Raw genomic sequence first — 24000 nt, 5'->3', positions numbered from 1 at the left:
CATCCAGGGTCAATCTCCTCAGTTAAATGTTTCTGGAAACATTTCTGGAATGTCATAATTACACCAGAGATGTGTTTCCACGGTGATTCTAAACTTAGTGAGGTTGATAATGAGGGTTATCCTCCATACTGTTAATACACTTTTGCTGCCAAGCCCTCCGCTGGGCACATTTACACCTTGCTCAGACGACTAATACCAACTCCGCCAAGTTGTCATTATTCCACTCACTGTCTGACCCTTAAGGGTGGTAGACCCAAATGACTCAAAATTCATATGTAGGAAGAATTAAACCAAAGTCTGGGTGCAAACTCTTTTAACTGCAAGCCTCATTTCTTTTCATAATTCAAATGGTCATGGCTGCAGGCCTGAGTGTTTTGATAGAGATCCGGAGTCAGAATTACTTAAGTGAAAATGAAAGAAATGAAATTCAAAAGCAATGTGATGCTATCGAGACTTGTATGAGCACATCACAGTGAGGAATATAACTGTAATTCTGAAGTTAATGAAAGTATCATATCAAAGATAGGAAGTTGTCTCTACATTTTAACATTATAAAATGTTATATTAAGGACAACACCATTACAAAAAAGCAAACTTACTCTTCTATTGAGCTTCTGTATCAGAAGGGATGAGAGTTAGGTGGTAACCAATTAATCCCATAGAGTCTGGGCCTTTGTCTGGTGATGTTGGAGGGGGACCACTCTTAAAAAAGTGGGATCTGGGGCCTAGCATTTGGTGAGCATTTGACCACAGAGATGGACAGTGCTGGTCACAAAGGAAGGTGATGTTCCTCTGCACTGGGATTTTTCTATGGAGCATTTTGGAGTTGGTAACTAAATGAATAACCTATTATGTCCTCTTCTTGTAACTGAAAATATAAAAAAAATGTTATTTATTCAAAACAAAAGGGCATTGTCTTTTCAGAATCATCTTAAGATAGTTTCTGGTTTTTTTCATTCTTGGCTTATTTTCTCACATTCAGTAGACTTTTGGGGGGAGCATCAAGCATTTTACATTGTTTTCAAAAGGGTAAGTGTGGGGCCAGCATGTGGCTAAGTGATAAGATTGCTAGCCTGGGTAAGGCCTTGGGTTCAACCCTTAGCATCACAAATGGAACAATATTTTAGTAAATTCTTTCTGAGTTACATTTCCAGCCTCCCTGCGCCCAGCCCCTGCAATGACCCTACAAACTTTACTGGAAACCGTAATCAGAGCAGTTGAATTGTTCTGGGAGGCTTCAAGCACACATGAGGTGGGTAAATGGCCCAGCAAAGCCCCGGGTCTCTAGTCCCAACCTTCACTTAGCAATAACATTTTCCCTCAAAGTTTACTTTTAGACTTATTTTTATTTTATGTGCATGAATGTTTTGCTTGCATATATCTGTATGCCACATGCCTGCAGTGCCCTTGGAGGCCAGAAGAGGGCATCAGATACCCTGGAGTTCCATATGGTTGTGAGACATCACGTGGGTGCTCGGAACAGAACCCATATTCTTTGCAAAAGCAGCCAGTGATTTTTAACTGCTCAGCCATCACTCCAGCACCCACATTTTGCCTCTTATTTTATCTCCTGAACCGTTTATTCTTCTGTCTTCTCCCTCTTTTGTATTTGATTAGTGAAACACTTTTTATTTTTTATTTCAAAATTTAATTTATTTTAGACAGTGTTTCATATAACCCAGACCAGCCTTGACATTTCTATGTAGCCAAGGATGGCTTTGCCCCTCTGATTCTCTTGCCTTTACCTCTCAAGCACTGGCATTTCCTGGCTTCAAAAATTGTACTTGAATGATTGGTTTGATTTCAATCAACATCCAAAGAGAGCCACATGTGTATTTGGCTGATGAATCATTTGCATTTTCTCTAATCTACTAATGACTTTGTCAGTTTGGTTCAGCTGCTAACCTAAAACAAAAACCTCAGTTGCTCCCATCAACAGCCGGTTATGTGATTTAAGAACCTGTATTGATTTGACTTCATGTCTGATCAGATTCTGGGGCAGTTCAAGTCTGGCATGCATGGAGGTGTTAGAGCCACTAGGACCATCTAAGATGTTTTATGTTTGCCTGATGGGCAATTTGTCCTCTCGTGGTTCTTGTTTGTCTTAAGCAGCATGTAGGACGTCCTGAAGTGCCTCCGGAAGCTCAAGCTTCTATCGAACGTGCTGCTCTGACACATTGCAGTGGCTAGAGAAGCCACAGGGAAAACCCAGGTTCAAGAGAAAGGGATACAGTCCCCACCCTTTGATGAGAGAGATTTCAGAGCCCGATTGTAAAGGATACAGTTGTACAGGGAGAATAATCTGTGGTGTAAGGAGCGGTGTTGTGCCATATTAGGAGAGCCAAAACTTGTGAGAGCTTCCAATCCCAACTTTGGTAAAGCCACATCAAGAGCTAGATATCAGCCAGAGTGGGGTGGTATTCATACCACAGCAACTGGCAAATGTGATAAGTGAAGCAGTCATTAATCATTTACAGCATGGGGCTGGCTGGCCTTTATTCATACAAAACATGATGAATGCCACTGCCTGGGAAGAGTTGAAGATTACTCTCATGATGGAAAATAAATATGGAAGGAAGGGAGAGGTTCCCTTGGCATCTTTTCCAACACCAGTGTCTCTGGACTGCTGAAAGCTGAGTTGGACAGGAGACGAGGCAAGAGAGAGAAAGAGGAAGTGGTCCTCTACTTCTGACTTTCACCAGGCTCAGACCTGACCTTCATCATGTTTCTAAGTGTTTCATCATCTTCTGTGGCTTTAGCAAGATGTTAGAAAGAGAAGCAACTCTATGTTCTGCTCTGGGTTGTTATTAGCTACCCTGCTAGTGCAAGAGAGACCCCTGCTCAACCCTCGTGGGTGGTGATGGTTCAAGCCACATAGCTTCTCTGTGTGGAGTAAGCAGTGGAATAGAGTGAGATGGGAATGGAGAGAGCAGCCCTTGCTGACACATTCGTGCAACGCAGCACTCAAGGCTCTTTGGAGCTTGCCAGAAATGCAAACTCCCTCATCCTACCAGGACCCGAGTGCCAGTCTGCACTTAAACAAGATTCTGGGTAGTTTTGTGAATGCTAAGAGTTTGGGAGCGATCTCTATGGTGGCTTGTTCACGGAGACAGAAATTATCAAGTGTCAGTCTTCTTTTGTCCTGTGTGTGTGTGGATGCATGGGTGAAAGTTTAGACCTGAGGCCGACAGTGAATGTTGTCATCTCTCTCCACCCTGTATATTGAGACAGGGTCTCTTGCTTAAACTCAGAGCTGCTCAATCCTGTTAGCCACCTTGTTTTGGCAGTTCTTTCTCTGCCTCCTGAGTGCTGGGATTTTAGGGGGTTGGTCTGCCACACGGGCCCAGCCCTTACGTGGGTCTAGCAAGCAGAATTCCCATCCTCATTGTGCATGGCTACTGCTTCACCGGCTCTGTCATCTTCCGGGTCCTGAATGCCACTGTTGTTCATACTCCATTTTAGTTTCCAGTCTCTTTTTCCACTTGTAGGTTTCCATTCAAGGTCCATGCTTAGTGCACGGCTCAGCCTTTTCAGGAACCATACTCTCATAACCACTGTACTAGAAAACTACGTATTAGTGTGTCTACATAGTGATGTGCCAACATTAGGTCCAAGGGTGAGTGAGAGCTTCATCCTCCATGGCAGAAACACAGAGATATAAAATGTGGAAAAATCCAGATTAAGCAGCATCAGCACGCTCTTGGCTATTGTGGTGATCACAATGAGAATTTACCCCCTAGGCTCACATATTTGAATGCTTAGTCAACATTAGAAGGATTAGGAGGTGTGACCTGGTTGGAATAGGGGTGGTCTTGTAGGGGGTAGGCTTTGAAGTTTCAGAAGCCCACAGCAGGCCCAGTCTCATTGTCTCTTCCTGGGGATCAGGGTATAGCTCTCAGCTGCTGCTCCAGGGCCATGGCTGCTGCCGTGTTTCCTGCTGTGATGATAATGGACTAAGCCTCTGAAACCTAAGCAAACCCCAAATGAATGTTTTCCTTTATAAGAGTTGACTTGGTCATGCCTCTTCACAGCAATAGAACCGTGACTAAGATGGATATTTAAAGGCAATGATCAAGATTTGAAAAAGAAAAAGTTGGGCCAGAGAAATAGCTCAGCAGGCACAAGTGCCCTATCCCCAAGAACAATGACCTAATTTTGATTTCCCAGGATCCACATTGTGAAGGAGGAAGATCTGACTCCCTTAGGCTTTCCTATGGCCTACACAGGTGTACTGAGGCATACACCCCCATCTATAAATAAATAAATAAATAATGTATTAGAAATGTTTTTAAAAGAAAAAAAAGCTAAGCCTTTTTTTTTGAGACAGAGTCTGCCTACATAGCCCTGAGTCTCCCAGAATTCACTATGAAGACGGAGCTGTTGTGTCCAGATTCTAAACCCCCAAATCACCAAGAGACCACTTCCGATGCAAAAGCAGAGTTTTTTATTGTTGTTTAATGAGCTAACTGCATTAACTCATCTATTCATCTATTCGTCATGGCGGATGGGTGGAGAAGGACCCTGAGGGGAACTTACAGGGCTGCATAAGGGGAGTGTCTAGGGATATACAACAGTCTCAGGATTGTTGAGCTTCAGGGCTTGGATGACTTGTTGTGTGTTGATTCATCAACTGGTCATTATGGCCTATAGGCCCTCCCAGGTGGTTGCTATGCTCTGCATGTCACTGTTGTACACTTATACATAAAACACTCCCAGAGCCATAAAGCACAGCCCGCCTGCTAACTCCTAATTGGTTCCTTGCCACAAGGAGGGCATCTGACTTCCTAGTGACTAGGGCAAGCCTAGCAAGGTCAGACATGCGGTGAGTTAGAGGCCTACATGTCTTTTCTGCAGCCTGTCATGGCTGCTAAAGTGGGGATGGGGAGTGGGAGATGGGCTGGTCCCTTCAAAGCTATCTTCAAACTCACAGGCAGCCACTTCCTCTGCCTGGGATTAAAGGCATACACTGCCATGCCCAACTCATAAAACCAATTTTTAAGCAGCTGCACAGATGACGTTTTGCAGTCCCTTCATCCTTTCTCACCTGTATACCATCACCCCTTCCAGGATGCACTTCCTATAAAACTATGTGAATCCTTTCTGAAGACAATGTGCAATGTAAACAAGCAAACAAAACAAAGACTCTTTCCCAGGGAGAAAATATCGTCTTGGAGGGCCTGGAGTACTAAACCATGACCTTCTATTTCACTTCCAAGCATCTCAGGAGGTAAGCTATGTTGGAGCTTACAAACCTCCCCACTTTCTGAAGTGTGGGGACATTGATACAATCAATGTCAAAGTCTAGTCTTGTCCTGGCCCTTAGTCCAGTGTTCTTTCCAATTTGCCTTGTGGTATTTTGGAGCAGCAGCTGGCTCCTGTCTCCCATAGACTCTATGAAGACCAAGATTGGGTTAAGCTTTTCACGGCTGTGGGATATCTGGCATGCAATCTGCCCTCCATACATATTTGTTGGCTAAGTGAAACACACAGTCACAAGCTGGCTGAACTCCTTGATGCTTTTAGGGAGTGAAATAGGGTTAAAAGATGTGAAGGGTAGTTAATTTATCGTCTAAGAGTCTCTTCCGGAAGAGAGCTCAGTCCCTGGAAGACAAATTATTTACTATTTTTATCACCTCAACCCTTACATGATTCTTTCATCAGCTCTCGCCGGCCAGCTACTCCTCAGCCAGGGAGTTTTTCTGTTGGCTTTTGTATCTCTAGATATCTCAGAATGTGCTATCAATCTATCTCTCTGTCTGTCTAAGACACATATATGTTATTCGTACATTACACATTAATTATATAGTTATAGAAATACATGATAATTATATAATTGTGCAGCAATTATGATATAATTAATTATAATTATATAATCTATAATACAAATATAAATAAATGTAATATATAGTATATGTATATATTTGTTTATCTATATATATATACACACACATATATATTTGCGTACCTGTGAGCACACGTGCACACGTGCGTATGTGCATGCATGCATGCATGTATGTTTGGGCTGTAGAAATAAATTAGATCTTTTTGCCAGACCCACAAGTTGAACTGATGATCTCCCAACAGAAGCATCTGTTGGGAAAATCTCTATTTGGTTCAAACCAATTCTGCAGCATTTATTTTGCTCCAAAGAGATAGCTGAGGCAACGCCTTGCTGTAATAGCTCAGATGTGATCATTCCTGGTAATTGTCTTTGAACAGCTTGTCTTCAAGTTCTGTGTGTTGGGGTCAGACTCACTACTTAGGTCGGGCAAGGACAACTAAAGGCAGTCTGATGACTTCCATCTGGGTTTTAATAAGCGTTGCCTGCTCCCAGGTGTTTGGCAACTACCACTGAAAAAGCACCCCGGGAGAGGGGCACAGGGAAGAGAGAATAGAGAACAAGCCATCAGCTCTTGAGATACGACAGAGGCTGGAGCTCAGTTTGGCTGCTGGAATGTCCTCAAAGGCCTTCTGTCAGCCAGTCTCGCTTTGTTTTTCTTCGGTAGAGTTAGAAAACGGTGTTTGTTGGCTGGTCTGCCAGCTGTGCTGTGAGGTGAAGCAGCCTGCTTAGGCTGGAGCGGAATGGTTAGCTATTCCTCTGCCTCTATTTGCTATTCCAGTGCATCGAGCTTACCTTTCCTAAGAGCGGATTCAAAGATGATGTTGTGCTCGCTGCCGAGGGGTGGACCCGAGAAGGTGCTGGCAAGGGCTGGAGTGGCTGGAGATGACTGGATGGCTTTTATGTAGACAAATTGACCAGATGGAATTTTTAAAAGTTGGCATCAAAAATTATGTCCTTTCTTCTTCTTCTTCTTCTTCTTCTTCTTCTTCTTCTTCTTCTTCTTCTTCTTCTTCTTCTTCTTCTTCTTCTTCTCCTCCTCCTCCTCCTCCTCCTCCTCCTCCTCCTCCTTCTTTTTCTCTGACAGTAATGAATGAACCGTGTTGAGCTTGTTTGCAATTATACAACAAATCCCCTATTCATTAGCAACCAGAGCATGGTCCCAGCTTTGAAAGTGCTACTCCCTATTCCATCCAAGGTTGAGCAATTTCAGCGTTTGGCTTCAGGGTTGCCAACTCAGGTGTCCTGGGAGCCCTTTGACGCTCATGTATGCAGCAGAGAGAGAGTTGAATCTCTCTCACTTGAATTTATAGAGCTCATGGCCTGCCATCTGTTTCGGGATGTGAAGTTACTGAAAACAGAGGCATTTCAATTTAGCTTGTGTTACAAGGGGGAGGGAATTATCATATAGCTGCCGGGCCTTGGGTGACTCAACCTTCAGTCTCCTCACAGGAGTTGTTCCAAAGGGCACTTCCTCAATGAAGCAAAGTCCATCCATTGCATGCCTCTGGCCCTGATCTCCCTTGAAAATAAAGGATGTGAATTCGGATCTTTAAATGTTTTTTTTTTCCCAAAAGCAAGTGTTAATTGATTATTTTTGGTTTTCATCTATTTATCATTATTGTTACTTTTGCTTTTTGGGGGGGATAAGGTATCACTCTGAAACCTAAGCAGGCCTTGAACTTGTGATGCTCCTGTGTCAGCCCCTCAAGGACCGGGATTATAGGCACTTTTTTACCATGCCTGGCTCTGAAAGAAAAATGACGCTCACCTTGAAATAGGACATGGTTGTTGTTTGTGTGCTTGTGATTGTGTGTTGTGAAATGGGAGATACAGTGTCGTGGGGGACAATGTGTTGGGGTGCAGTGTGGACAGTGTGATGGGGTGTGGTGGCTGTGAGGAGGCTGTAGTGGAGTGACACTTCATTACTTGTAGCATCACTTGAAGCACATTTGTGTCGACAAGTCCTCTGATCTGAACTGTGGTGAAGAAGAGTCCTAAGGATACCCCATGGAGCTAAGCCAAAGCTGGCTCTACACCAGCTCCATGAACTGTCTACCACATTGTGCCTGAGTTGGCTTGCCTGGAAAAGAAATTAAAATCAGTATTTACTCCAGAGCCTTGCTGTGATGGTTAAATGCATTAAGGACTGTGACACATGAATGTATTTATGGAATATAATTTCATTATATTTAAAGCATTCAATGAAAACCTATATTCCATGAGTATAATGTAAAAATAAATTACATATATATCATATGCATACATTTATGCATTTTAAATGAATATGGAATTCATAATTTTATTTAAAAATTATAACATGTTACATTTAGAGGTCCTCTTGATTCTCCACAACCATCTTCTCAGCTGTCTCCAAAGAAGGGAGAACCTCGGCACACCAGCATTTACTTTGTTTTAATTTTCTTCACAAATGGTGAAAATACTAAAGTACTGACAAGGAATAGCCATACTGTGGCCAACATTATAAATATAAAATTACAAATTGAAAACATTTTCTGATTTAAGAATAAACAAGCTTGCCAACGCAGCCCTGCAGGTCTATCTAGTAGGGCTGGTCTCTGGCTCCTGACAGGACTCCACTTAGCATTTTCTCCAGGTCCTCCACATTGCCTCCTCTTCCTCCTTGTGCCCCATGAAAGGTCCAGGATGGGCCCCAGGAGCACCTCATCTTCCTCCACCAAAGCCACCTTGGTCCATGCCATGGCCATCTTGTCAGCCACCTCTGTCTTCACTCTGGCCAACTCTGAACATTCTTCCGGGGCAGCTTTGGTCCATAAGTCCACCTCTTCCTCCCTGAATGCTCCCGGGGACCTTTGGCCACTGTCACCACCCAGATGTGGGAAAGGTCAGGGAGCTTAGGGACTTATACTGGTTGCATTCTGTTCTTCAGGTGAAGCTTTGGACTGGGACATTGCCAATCTCCAGCTCATTTCTTCCTTTGGAGCGGTTCCCTAAGGAACTTCGGGGCTCTTTTGTGGGGAAGCCGCCTGCCCATAAAGACCCATGTTACTGTGCTGGTCTTGTCAGAATTAGCTCTCCTGTGCTCAGCTGCTGCTCCATTGGCTATATTGACTTGAAGTCATGCTTTAGGATCCAGTCTAAGGGGGGTGGGGAATAAGCCAGTGAGAGGACGCTACCCATAGTGCTTTGTTGGCCACACCTACTCTGCTATCCGTAGCTGCTGGGTTGCTCGTCGGTGTTCTGCTGAGAGTAACTTCTCTGATCATAAACAACCACAGGAATAGCTGGTAGGAGGAGAGGACAGAGATATGGTGTCTGGTTGCCTAGGTGCCTGGGGATAACGCTGGTTACTCTGTTCATATCCCAGGCTGGACTGGTTATTATCCCCTATGATGGTTTTGGGTAGTCTAGTACCAGTGGCCTTGTTAACATCCTATGGTCTTGCATGTACGGTGGCTACTGTCTTCTGTCCTTAGGTTGGATAAGCAGGCTGGGTACCATATACAGACTAAGCTGCCTAGGAAGCCTGGGTTGTGGTGACTGTAGTAGTGGTGGTGTCATAAACACCAGTGTCATACTTGGACAGACTGACTGTATGTATGCCGGTGGGCCATTGAGTAGATTAAGCTCAGGGAGACTGTCTGTAAGACGTGGCATGCACAGTCTGCCCATGGGTGGCAGTGATTTGCGCCAGAGTAGAATTGACATCAGTAGGTTGCCCATAGGTTCCACAGTTCTGTTGCCCATTTGTCTGGGTAGTCTGTGTATATCCTTGGGTTGATTAGTGGTGCAAATACTGTAGCCCTGCCAGGCTGCAGCTTGTCTTGGGTACTGTAATCAATCCGCTCCCATTTTCTCTTCTAAATGACATTTTGCCCTGGAAAAATCTGTCACTCAAGGGAATCTTATGAGACAGTTTTGGGGAAAAAATATGATTTTTCCCCATCTCTCTCCCTCTCCCTCTGTATATGCATCTCTTCATTATGCTTGTATACACATATATTTTATAGATTATATAGCTAAATCTAACCAAGACTCCAATGGTCTAAATGCTTCTGGGGGCTCAGCATTCTTTATATTTTAATGAAAGCAGAAATGAAGAAAGTTACTGAGGAGGGGAATGTTTATTTATTTATTTATTATTTATTTTTAAGTTTAAATTTAGATTAGAAACAAGGTTGCTTCACAAGTCAGTTCCAGGTCCCTCTCCCTTTCCCTCCCCTCCTCCCATGCCTTCCCCCCAACCCTCCCAATATCCCCTCATTTCTCCAGGGAGGGTGAGGCCCTCCACAGTCTGTCATTTCATCCAGGGCAGAGCCTAGACCCTCCCCCAAGAGTTCAGGGTGAGAGTGCATCTCACATTGTTGGATGGGAGTCCAAAGTCCATGCATGTGTATACTCGGGATGTATACTGATCTACTGCCCAAGGCTCAATATATTACCTAGGCCGAGGAGGGGAATGTTTTAAGGAGAGAGACAGGAAGAAGGGGGCAGATATGGGAGGTGCCAGTGGTCCCTCTACTGGTTAGGAGGCTGCTTAGAGCCTGGTGGAGAAAGTGCATCAGGGTGGTATCCAGGAAGGCAGCTATGAGACTGTGACATGAGTGACACATGATGGTGGGGTTAGATGTGGAGGAGGCGCCCCCCAAAGGAGGCTGCATGAAATATTCCAAGGATCCCTCCCCCAGTAACTGGAGATTTTAAGACGTATAGCTAAGGTCGCTGTGCATTTGAGAGTTTGCATTAGTCTGCTTAGGAACATCTAGGTGTCACTATAAATCTAGACTTCCGGTGTTTGTGGTGATTGATAGTGTTGACTTCTTGTCATCATCAATTCTAAATCTGTCAGCAGTTCTGAGATTTCCTTTGATTTGAAAGTACTGGCTTTTGGGCCTTGGAAGATGAAGGTGTATAAAATAAACTAAAAATACATGAGGGTTAGCCTTGACTATAAAATACACTTAAATACTAGAAACACCGAGATGTAGATTGTGAATAGCTTCATTTTCAGCCTTGAGAAGATAAGCCTATTATAAAATCAGTTTGTTTTGAGTTGTGTAAGTAAATAGACCACAGGGTTGCTTTCTGTCTGGTTACTCAATAGATCTTTGATGTTGAGGTGAGCTCAAAGGTTTTGGTACTTGTTGGAGGACAAGGTGAGGGCTGAGAAATTGAACTGTCCTATAGTGACATCATGACAACAACAGTGATTGCCATGAACCTGAAACTTTGAATATTTCAACTCCAGCTCCTTCTGTATCCAGGTGACCTAGAAGTTATCAAGTCTATTTTCCAGATACAGAACCAGGATTCAGGATTTTGTTGTTGTCATCTATCTTTATTTTCCTGAGACAGGGTCTTATGATCCTGCAGACCTCTAACTGGCTGTCTAGCAGAGGATACACTTGAACTCTGTCCTGTTGCCTCCATGCCCCAAATGCTGGGATAATGGGCCTGCAAAATCACATACAGTTCTACAGCTCAGAGGTCTCAATGCCCCAAGGGCACAAAGTTACATGATGATGGAGATGAGATTTGAAACACACTGTTTGACTGTTCCAAAGCTCAGGCTTCATGGGCAGGGACAGGTGAAATGGTTAAGGCTCAAACCAAAGAGGGGACATGGTAAAAATGGGGAGAGTCCTAGCAAGGAACTGTGGCTTTGCATAAAGCCGTGCAGCCCCTACCTCAGCTCCATAGCAACAACCAGACTCACCAGACAGCAGGCACACTGCCTTTCAATTCTAACATCAGCCTGGAGGAACTACTACTGTGCCCGTTATACAGACAAGTCAACTGAGGCTGCAAAAAGAACTATTCATTTGTTAAGTTTCAAATAGTGTCTGTTTGGCTCCAAGTTGAGCACAAGAATGTGGTTTATCTTTTTGATTACTGTGACTTCCACTTTCCCTGACCAATCAAGACATCTTTTCTGTCCTTGCCCCAAGTCCCCCAGGGTGCTTGTGATTGCTTTTGTGGCCACAGCTTTCTTCAAGTTCACACTGGAGGATCCACATGGTGGCAGTGTAACCTCACACAGTTCAAACATGGGAGGAAAATAAATTTCTTTCCATTGTACGACACAAGTCAGACTCAGGTCTGACAGGCACACATGGTTAGTCAGTTTGGCCTTAATTAGATTTACATTAACATTCTACCCTTCTTGGATGCAAGCAACACACTGTGTTCCCTGACAGCTACTTCCAGGGGTAAAGATTCCAGGACCCCATGCCCAGTGACAGTGGCGATTCTAGTACCATAGCATGGAGAACACTCCATCAAGATCTCCTCAAAGCCAGGAAACCCGAGGCTATCCGCTTCAAAATAGTCTGTGGCTGACTCTCACAGCCCCTCCTTCAGACTTTCTGCATGAGGGAATTTGTCTTAAAGGAAGGAAGCCAGCAAGATGAACAAGGGAGAAAGAAGAGGATGGGCCTTGGCTTCAGAGCACAAAAGCCTCAGGAACTCTCTGGCTGCATGGCATTAACCACAGTAACCAGTATTCCTGGACGCATTTTCTTACACATGGGATGGCTTATCCAGTGCCTGCCTTACATGCGATACATTAAGTTGTAAAGTCAGGATGAATCTGTAGATGCTTGGTCATAGAGGCTGTTTACGCAACAGTTTGCTTTCTTTGCTTCCAACTAAAAACAAAGACAAATATTCTTCCATCTGATAGGAGGCAGGACGGCTCGATAACTAGGGCAGAAGCCAGCATATGATCTATAGCCAAAGGAGATTCTTGTCCATCAAAAAACATACCAAATATGCATGGAACGAAGACATTTTTGCTTGTATCCTTCTAAGTCATTTCAAAGTAGATGGTGGCAGAGAGAATCCCATTTTTCAAGGTAAGTGGCAAGGCCACACGCTCATAACAGCTTGACTCTGGAAGGATCTTCAGGGATACTCAGAGTTTCAGAGATGTGAGAGGATGCAAGGTCATTCTTTCCAGCTGCCTGAGTTGCCTTCACATAGCCCAGCATAAGGAGTCTGCATGCTTTTGTTTGAAACCCAGCCAGCTTTATGATTTAAGCCCTACTGCTGTCTCCACCCACACTCCATGGCCACACACATCTCAGGATAGCTACATGTGGCCCAGCATCAAATTATGGGCTTACTTAAAACATGGGATGTAGTTCTTGAGGGTGAACTTTATGGATGAGAAGGAATGTCATGTTGTCATGTCAAGAGGTTGGATCCATCTCAGAAGGCCAGTTCCTCAACCAGAGTTTTCTCATCTGAAAAATGAGGACAGTTAAAGTACATCCCATTTTACAGGTTGAAGAAGGGTTATGTGAAAAAGCTAGGAAATAGTAAGCCCTTAATGAATACTGGCTATTCTTGTTTGTTCATTTTTTTTTTTTTTTTGGTTTTTACGAGACAGGGTTTCTCTGTATTGTTTTGGAGGCTATCGGTCCAGCCCGGTCTCGAACTCACAGAGATCCGCCTGCCTCTGCCTCCCGAGTGCTGGGATTAAAGGCGTGCGCCACCACCGCCCGGCGAATACTGGCTATTCTTAATAAATGTGCTCCCTTACAATGGCAGGGCTGCTTGTATGGGACAAGTCATGTTAGACACTGCTCAAAGAACAATGGAGGAGAGACAAAAGAAAGAGTTGGTCCAGTGTGGAGTGCCACAAAAAGATGTCTCATATCCTTTCAGGGCTCTAAGCTCTGGGTCTGGATCTCTCAGAGATCAAGGTGTCTTCCCGAAGCCAGCTGATTTCCTTTCCAGTTACATCGAATTCCAGGTGGCCAACTGGTCAGCTACGGACACTCTGAATGCCACTTTAGCGGGACACTGAGGTCAGAGAGTCTGTTCTCCATGGGTTCCATAAAAGATGTTTTGACAAACCGTGGTATTTCTTGACCACAATTTCAACCCTTTGGTTTCCTGTTTCTTCCCATTTAGAGTAATACTCATGTTTAAAAGACAGCCTACTGCTGTCTTCCTAGCCATCTCCACAGATCTAATCACAGAAATACCTGTCCGTGTCTAGACAGTGGCTTCCAGACTGTGCCACCTGGAAGCTTGTTAGAAAGGCAGATCTCAGAATCCCACTCCAACCTACTGAGTCTGGGATTCTCAGGGAGTAGCCCCTAGTGGTTTGTATTAAGTAAGATCCTCTCCAAAGCAAGCAAAAACAACACACAACATTTTATTTCCTAATGATTATTACCTTCTGGGTGTGTGTGTGTGTGTGTGTGTGTGTGTGTGTGAGCACACATGTGTTCATCAGGGAAAAAAAATGCAGTCTGTCTTCATGAGGATGTGACAGTTTTCAGTCAGTGCTGTTTGGAACAGTGTAGCACAAATAACTGTCATTTTGATAATAGCCTTCTAACAAGCACAGGGCACTGCTCCATTGATTAGTGGTACCCAGGACTGTTCATTTCCCTGTGGTCATTTGTTTATTCTTTGGAGAAATGTCTATTTAATTCCAATTTTTAATCATGTTCTAGCTTTTCTTACTATTGCATCATCTGATGCATTATCTGACTTCCTCATCTAATTTGGAGACTAACTCCTTACATTACTGACATTCTACATTTTCATTACATCAAGAGACAATGTAGAGCAGGCTGGATAGCATGAAGAAAGAGGCAAGTGCAGAGGACACAATGGCAGAGTTGCGACAGAAGGATGTCATGTGACCACTTGACCAGAGACAAAACAAACTGGACCAGAACCACCTGGGCCAAGGGCTGACTGTTATCTTTAGCATCATTATAATGGCAAGCTAGCTTATTAATCTTATAGAATGGCTGTTCCCATCATGCAGCTGGTGCCACAACACATCTGAAAAACAAGGAGAGAAAAGGGCAAGGCATCAATTCCAGGAAAATGCCTGACCCATTCCAGGAGTTCCCTACCTTTGCCCCTCCCATCAGCCTGGCTAGAGCTGGGCTTTCAAAGCTCCAGTGACTGTGGCTTACTCTGGGGATGCCTGAACTAACTCTTTGAGTATGTACTTGGGTTATGTAATAAAATCTCTCGAGGTGTCTCATGTTGAACGTTTCCAAATGCTTTCCCTGATGGCTATACGAATGTGGAAATACTAAGTAAGGGCCTCTGCAACCCCCCCCCCCCCCGCTTCCTGGCCCTTACTACTGGCAGCATCTTCAAATGTATGATGTGTACACACATTCTACCAATCTATGGGTTCCCTGTTCTGTAGGTTGTCTTTTCTCTATTGCTAGTTTTCTTGGATGTTCAGAAGTTACTTAATTGTTTGATGCATGTTTGTCTATTTTTTCTTTTATTACCTGTGCTTTTGGGTAATATCCCCAAATTATTACCCAAACCAGCATCATAGAAACTTCAACCCATCATATTCTTCTAGTATTTTTAGTTTCATATCTTGGGTGTAAGCTTTTCATTCATGTAGTGTGAGATGAGAGTCTAAATAAAAAAATCAGGATGCCCCGTTCTTTGCCTGCAGGAAAGGAAACACAAGAAAGATCAAACAGGATTCAATTAAAAATTGGTTTCAAGACACAAGACCGTTTGGAGATGAGTCACCATTTTTTCTATCTCACCAGTTCCTATTGGTGGTTTATTTTACCAATATCCTATGTTATTCCAGAAAAAGTTAGCTATATAGGTCTAGAAAAGACTTCACATAATCCCACAAGGAATTTTATCTAACACTAGGAAGGGAGGGCTTTCCCTGAGACAGGATCCAAGAATCCAGACTCTAAGTGGTTATTTTAGTTTAATTCAAGTTATGATCCTATGAAGCACCAAGTTTCGATCCCAGCTTAAGACACCTCCCACCTATCCAGGAGCAAAGAAGTATGAATGAGAAGAACAGAAAGATGCTTCCAAATTGCTTTGCCAGTGTTTGAATGGTGCAGAAATACACACAGCGAGAAAGTCAGAGTTCTTTTAGAATCAAACTTTAACATTTCAGTGCCTTCCAACACTAAGCATCGACCAGGAGGAGAGGATGAAGTTCACTCTCCTCCTCCCAGCGTTCCTGGATCCTCACTCCTTTGTTTCCAAGGCAAGTGGTCCATTTCCATCCTCAGACTGCACAAGCCTTAGGTCCTCAAAAAGCTGACGGTTCCATGTGGGGTGACTCTCTTGGTGAGCAGTGCATCATCTCCCCTCTAATTGGTTTGCTGGTCTCAAGCCTCAGCCCAGTGCAGGCTGGGGCTTTAATGAGCAACCACACTGTCCTCACTGTCGTCTGTGGTATCAGGGAGACTGTTTCTGTTCAGAACTCTTGAGTTATTTGTGCATGAAATAGAGTTATAGCCACAGTGTTATTTAGAAACCAAACTTTTGAGCTTAGATTTCACTGGTAAATTCGGGGGGCCCTGCAGGAATAACTTTATTGAAATATAATTTGCATCACATATAATTTACATACTGTGCAATTCACCCACTTGAAGTGTATAATTCAATGGTTTTTAGTTGCAACCAGCATGGTAATCAGTTTTAGAATACTTTTTAGTTACTCCTTAAACAAACCCTATGCTTTGAAGCATGACCCTCTCCCCACCAACTCCCACCGCTAGGCAGTCACCCACATGACTTCTGCCTCTATAGAGTAGAATGTTTTGAACATTTCACACGTGTGACTAAGTCACTGGGCAGGTAGTATGCTGTGGGGCTAGACAAGGGGTAGAGCCGGTCTCTGTCTTGCTTTCCTGATTATCACTCAGGCAGCTCGAGCAGAACTCAAGCCCATCTGTAGTTTCTTTGCTTGCCAAATGAGGATTTTCCCACTTTCCTTCATTGAAAGCTTCTTAAATTCTGCAGTCATTTCAGTTTTATAGCTAGGTTGAAACAATAGGACAAAGACCACTGTGTCCTTCCCCATATGTGTTCCAATTGTGAGAATTCATTTTCTCCCTCTGTCTCCCTCCATCTTTCCCCCTCTGCCTCTATTTCTTCACACCATTTGAAAATGATTTGTAGATGCGCCTTTATCCCTACATGTGCCAGTGTGTATTTCCTCAAAACACATTTGTTGTCCATAACCACAGAATAATGCTTGAAAGCAGGTTCTGAACACTGATGAAGCCCTAATCTACAGACAATATTCCAATTTGCCAGTTGCCCCAGTAATGATAGGGCCACTTTTGTCTTTGGTCTTCTTTATTCTGCAATAACCTCTCGGGAATCCTTTGCTTTTCTGACCCTGGCATTATCTGATGGAATGGGTCTCAGTTTAGGACTATTGCGTTTTTGTACTATGTTCCGAGTCTTTCTATGCATGGCAATTTGTCACACTACTAGTGACACATTTCATCACACATCTGTCAGGGTTTTTCTATGTAAAACCACCATTTTTTTCTTTCTGCAAGGGTTAAGTGTCTTGTGGTGTGCTACTATGAGAACTTTTACATTAACATCTTATTTTTCAACAAAATTCATTCACTAGTTTTATGTCCTCTGATGATTTGTAGCACCCAGTTACCATTGTGAAGCCTGCCATATGATGATATTCTAATTTCTCTTTGCTCCTTCCAGGTTCATTGCTGTGATCTACTCTAGATAGGACTTACCCATCACTGCAGTGCCCATTGTATTCTATCATGCAATTATTTTTGCTCACATCATTCTGGGTTTGGCCAGAGGCATCCTCTTCAGCCTGCTCTTGTGTTATCTTGACATGCTCCCCCTACTCCCCAGAGTTAAATACCTCCTTATTCCCAGGTGCAAAAAAGCTGTTGAAACTCATTCTGCATTGGTAGTTCTCCAACTCTGGGGACCAGTCATGTCTTCAAAAACCTCAGCTTCCTTCAGTGAAGAAAGAGTACAGACATTGCTGAGTGAGTACCAGGGGTGCTTATTGTTCCTAGGGCTCATGAATGCTAGACTCTTCTAGAATAAAGGGCTAGGAGATACAAGCAGTCACACATCCAGCCTACATTGTCATTTTCTATTACCATCTATCTGCCTATAGAAGAAAACATGAAAACTCCAACTGTAGTACATGCCCTTAGGTTCATTCAGGCCTTTCCGGTTCACATGCTTGGAAAGTTAGACATCTGGCTCCTCCTATTTGCATATCTTGAAATATGTAAATTAATGTTATTAATTATGCTTTTTCAGTTACTCTTGCTTTCTTCTTCCCCAGAAGCTATAGTTTTTGAGCATTTCCCCCTAGAATTCTACACCTCACCATGCCCCCTCCTGGTCACTCTCTGATATTTCAGGTGGTCTCTTTCTGTAGGTGAGGTTAGCCCAGGCTGCATCTCACTGCTGGTCATTCCTCACTTCTGCAGTTCTACGCGATCGGGTCTTACACCCCGCTGAAGCCCTGTGGTGGGAGTCTGGGAGGCCCCTGAGACTTGATGCTTGTGGAGGCTCACAGAACTGGCTCCATTCCATCTTGATTTAAGGTAGGAGAGTTTGAGCCTCTTATTGCTCCTTCAAGGTTAAACAACAGGATATTTGGCCTAAGGTGTGGCTACTGTGTATCTTGCCTAAACAGCAGGATATTTGGTTTAGGGTGTGGTTACTTGATGTTTTGGGTATTAGGGAAGTAATTATGTTTGTTTGTTCCTTGTATCATGGTAAGGAAGTCTTTTGCCTTCCCCTCTTTTGATTGGGGTATATAAGAACTTTCAGTAATAAACTTGGGGCTGATCACAGTATTCACTGGATGCCCTCCTGACTCTTATCTTCTGTTTTTTTGTCTATGTATTTCCTCAATCCTCACTCCCCCACTCAAGTACGGATGGACAAGTCTGCTGGACCAGACAGATGCTGCTTTTTGAACTTTCAACTTAATTTGAGGTTTGGGTGTATTCTGACCTCTGTTTCTGTTAAATGTGTGGGTTTCAATGAGCTTCATTCTTGTTTCTTGCTGGTTTGAGGAAATGTGGGGTGATTTACAGTTAGTGATGAACACATTCCTCAGCTCACTGGGAGACATCCACATAAGAACATTGTGCTGTGAAGAGAAACTACCAAAATCTATGGATAAAGAGAGTTCAGAAGGCATGCAGCACTCATGACTTCACAATGTGGCTGCCTAAATCACACCTGCACAATGACCATCAGACAGCATCCTAACGTAGATGGGGGAATTTCACAAGGCCCCATTCCTAAATGAAGAGCTGCATATAGTTAATGGACTTTGGGTTTATTTGCACTGTGGGGTAGAGAATCAGTTCTGTGATGCTGGCAGAGTCTGACCAGTCCACTGATAGGTTAACCAGTCCCAAAAAGTCAACCGTAAACACATGGTTTGTGTATATATAGATCACACACACACACACACACACACACACACACACACACACACACACACACACACAGAGGTAAACAGTAATTATAAGAGGTCATGGATCCAAGAGAGAGTTGGTCAGAGTTAATGACGGACTAGGAAGATTTTCAAGACTCAATATAATAACTGCGCTCATGGGTTTTAGTCTGCCTTGTATTACTGTAACAAAGTGCTCGAGTCTATGTAGTTTATAATGAACAGAAATATACTGGCATATAATCCTGGAGCTGTTAAATCCAAAATGAAGGAGAAGGTCCCTGTGTTATGCCATTGCAGTGGCGAAGGCAAAGCGGCAGGGTGGAAGTAGGGTGGGCATCAAAAGCACAACAGACAGGGAGTGAGTACCTGTTAGCAGGGTGAGCACAGGAAGGACTTGCATTATACAGGAAACCTACTCCCCAAATAACAGTATTGAGCTATACATGAAGCAGAGCTCAGGCATATAATCAGGTCTTGAAGTGTCACCTCCCTACTGCTGCGTTGGAAATAAAGGTTTCAAAACATAAAATTTGGGGCACACAGCCAAACCACAGCTTCATGGCTAAGCATTGCCTTTTTATTCTTTTCTCTCTTGTTATTTTTGTTTTGAGGTAGTACAGACTCTCGTTGAACTCATGGCAATCTTCTTGCCTCATCTTCCCAAGTACTGGGATTACAGGTGGGTACCACCATGCGTGGATAAGTATTGTGTTTAATCTCAAATTAAATGCATGGCCAGATCAGCAACAGGGAAAAGGATGCCCAGTGAAGTTCAGAGAAGCAGCTGCCAGTTCCCAGAGTCCTCTTTTGGGGGCACACATGACATATATATTTATTTAGTATATATATAATTCTAGGCTTCTAAAACAAAAACAGGTGTTCAGTACAAACCATATTGTTGGTACAGTTTAGGCACAGTAAATCACTCAGAACTTAGCCTGCAAGCCAACATACCTACTAAGAGCCAACGGGCAGACATTATAACCAGAACAGTTGGCTTGTTATGCTAATGTTTTTCTGCACAATAGTCTTGTTAAAAATTTTCATACTTGAGCCAAGCAATATTCTTATGATTAATTCCAAGAAATATGAATAGGTCTTCTTTCTTGGACAACTTTCCCCTGAAGTCAACAATTGTTTCATTTAGGTTATTGTTATTGTGTTCAGTTGCTTGGTTTTATGTGGTAACTATTACTAATTATTCCCTAAAAATTCTAAAAGAATTGTTAAGAGGATGGCAAGCAGTATGATTGAAAGGTAATCTGGGGCCATATTATAGAAGCCTTGTGTGCCATGTGCTGTGAACTGAGTGTCACATCCATAAAATTTCAGTCCTTACCATCGATATATTGCTTTTAGGAAAGGAGGTGGACTTTGTGAGGTATTTGGGCCACCTTGAAGAGAAGATGAAGAAGAAAGAAATTCCTAACAAATACTTGATGCTGGATAGTCCTGCCAGAATTGGAAAGCTTGTGTGTAGAGCAGCAATGCCCCTTTAAACTTAGGGCTTACATACCTTTCCTGGGAGAACCTCAACTTTATATGTAAATATATAGTACACATATATGTTTTATGTAAACAAAAAAGATATAAACAGCATCTCATATAGCCTACACTGGCCTCAAACTCATAATATAGCCAAGACTGACCATGAATGCATATCCTCCGGTCTCTCAAGAAGTAGCATTATAGGCATGTACTACCATGCCCAGGCAATACAGTGCTGGCATAGAACCCAGGGACTGCTAGGCAAACCCTTTACCAATGGAGTCCCATTCCCAGATCCCTTTATACCATTCAAATCACCACATGTAGCCAGGGGATGAGAGAATAACAAGAAAAGGCTAGGATCAGGACACATCAAGGCAACCTTCCCACCACCTACCACTTCTCAATAATCCATCCAAAGCTTGAATCTATCAATAAGTAGACTATTGATTAAGTGAGGGCTCTCATGACCTAATCATCTCTGAAATTTCCCTCAGCACACACCCATCATGTAGGCCCTAGGCATTGAAATCAGGCTTGGCAGCAAGCTTCTTTGCCCACTGAGCTATCCGGCTGGCCCAGAAATATTTAGAAAATATTATCTTCTCTTTTCCTTTCCTCCATTAAAGATAGAAATGAGACCATTCAACTCTACCTGGAGATGATATATTTTTGAAGTCAAAGCCTGTAAACAGAAGGGTCACCTACATCTTAAATGTTACACCTAGACCTTAAGTGTTACAAATTCCAAATTGCCTTTGAGTAGTGAGAGCTGATTTGTTTTCTTCACCTTGCAAACATCCAAGGTTAACTATGCATATGCATGGATAATCTAGCAATGGACTTTTGCTTATTAGAATAATTTATAGAGTCTGCCTTGTGTATTCTCCTCTCCTGTCAATTACATGCCCCAAAAATGGAGCTGAAGGACATTTTTGCAGAAAGTTGTTTATCTGCTGATATCCCTCTGGTATTCAGCCCTGAAAAGACTTTGAGGGTTCCCCTGAGCAGCAACAGGCCACACCTCATGGAGACAACCCAAGACTTCCATTGGATACATTTCTCTCCCAGTTTCAGCATGTTTATGTCAATTAACAATTCTTCTACATCCTTTCAGCATCCATTTCTTATTGTCAGCTAGGGAATATGATGGTCATTCTGACTGCAACCTCCTCTTTGTGAGAGTGGTAAAGTAACTGATGACTATTTCAGATTTTCCTTTAGCATGGAGTTTGGGGTACAGGCTGTTTCACTTTTGACTTTACTATTGTCTCCCACACTCATCTTTATTGTCCGGATGACTGTGAGTAAGCCATTGAGTATCCCCATCGATGCTCCTAAGACATGGAGCTAATGATGGCTTACCTCTCTGCTCTAAGATCAACCCCTTCTTCTGAGTTCCAGACATACCAACCTTTTCAAGTTTGAAGGAAGCTACTTCCATCGAGGCCTTGCACATACATTCTCTGCTCACTCAGGATGAGGCCTTGTTATGGGCTTTTCTATCATCCTGTCGTTTGTCCTTGTCCTCTCTGGCCAGGTAGCCTCTATGCATTTTTGTATGTGATGTGACAATTGCCTGGGCTTCTTGAAAGCAGATGTCATGTGTAAGCTGCTTTGCGGGGAGTTTCACTTATACTCTGACCAATGGGTAGACACTTGGGAAATATTTGTTGACTGAATAAAGGAAAAAAATAACTTGAATCCCTTGAATAAAACTCACAGAGCAAACAAAGTTGCAAAAATTAAGATATACCAATAACTATATCAGTTGCTAAAGACAATTCCAAATCAATGAAGTAAATATTTGCTTTACCTATGAATTACACAGGAATTTGGTTCATCAGAACACATAATAATAAACAAGCCAATGCAAAAGTGTTGAAAGTGGTGCTTGATTTTTGGATTTTGACTCCAAGATGGTAAAAAAAAAAGAAGAAACAATGGTAGTTTCAAAAAGGGCAGTGACCATGTACAGCCAATTCGCTGCACGAGCTGTGTCTGGTTCATGCACAAGGACAAGACCATTAAGAATTTCGTCATTCAGAACATTTTAGAGGCTGCTGTCAGGGACATATCTGGAGCAAGGGTCTTTTGATGCTTGCGTGTTTCCCAAACTCTATGTCAAGCTGCATTACTGTGTGAGCTGTGCTATTCATAGCAAAGAGGACAGGAATCAATCTCGTGAAGCCTGGAAGGACGGGACACCCCCACTGTGATTTAGACCTGCTTGTACTACATCACAATCTCCACCAAAGCCCATGTAAAGAGGTGGCTTCAAAACGACAGAAGAGAAAAAAATGTCTTGGAAAAATGCAATGGGACTTATACTTTTTTAAAAAAGAAAAAAATTGGTGCTTGAGGATATATGAATATATAAAAGGAAGGTCAGGTGAAGAGCTAGAATAGATATTTAGACTATAGGGTGCTTTAAGTTTATTGCAAACAAACCGCAAATGTGATTCTATTATTTCCAGGGGCCCAAGTAAAAATTACAGTTTGATCAGTTCCATGATGGTCATCACCCTGAGGGAAAATCACTCTAGTCCACTGGAGGTCGGGCATGGGAGAACACATTTTTTATAGCCTTCTTTTTTCCCAAATGAAAGCGATTTCTTATTTTCTTCATAGCTCCTTGGGTATCTTGGCAGCCTTCCCAAACCCACAGCATTAGAAGGCCAGAGATTCTGTTTCCAGACCCCCCCCCTTTCTGAAAGTCCTGTCTCCCTGCAATTAGAAGATGCATTATGTAACTGTGATGTTTCCAAGAGCTGGGGTGGTGGTGGTAAGCCCTAAATCTGAAAGGTTCTTGCTCAAGGTATTGGAACACCCCAACAGACCCTCCTCTTGGTCTGTCCACACTGGTACCCTAAGGTCCAGAGTGAGTCACTCAGTCTCCCTCAAGTTCATCTTTTTACTGCAGGAGGATGTGGATGCCTACTTCAAAGAGTATGGAAGAAGAATAATTAGATGAGCTTTGCCCAGCAGAGCCAATGTTCCATAAAAGATTCCCTCTGATGCTCTTCTTCCTTTGTCTAGAAATGGCATGAGAATCTCTAAAGATGCTGTGCATTTGAAAAATTTGTGTATGTGTAGGTGTGTGAATATTCTAGAGGCCCAGGAAGAGCAGTGACCCTGTATGCTAGTTTAAGAAACCAAAAAGAGAAGAAATAATTGAATCCTTTCACTAATAGTTTATCCCCTTGAATTTTTATTTTTACATGCCTTTAAACTTTTTTGTGCCGTATCAATGTACTAAAGATGGTTTCATAACCTATACTCTTTCTATTTGATATAGACAGGCATGTAAAATTTAAAAGTGTAAAGCATATAATTTCCCAATAACTAGGACCTTGCCACACTCATGCAAGTTAAAATGGGACATGAAATACTAGAATTCACTGTCAAGAATACTCTAAAAGTTGACCTGTGCCGTGTTCCTAGCCTTCGTAGTCTTTAT

At 42.9% G+C, this 24000-nt stretch overlaps 1 pseudogene; it reads left to right on the top strand.

Moving 5' to 3' along the window:
- The first annotated feature begins 21837 nt into the window (after positions 1-21837).
- Positions 21838-22807, top strand: LOC110340503 (annotated as a pseudogene).
- The last annotated feature ends 1193 nt before the right edge of the window (positions 22808-24000 follow it).

Source organism: Mesocricetus auratus, unplaced genomic scaffold (genome assembly GCF_017639785.1).
Source record: "Mesocricetus auratus isolate SY011 unplaced genomic scaffold, BCM_Maur_2.0 Super-Scaffold_100011, whole genome shotgun sequence".
NCBI classification, from domain to species: domain Eukaryota; kingdom Metazoa; phylum Chordata; class Mammalia; order Rodentia; family Cricetidae; genus Mesocricetus; species Mesocricetus auratus.
Note: the sequence above shows the minus strand (reverse complement) of the source record. Positions and strands in the feature narration are given on the sequence as shown.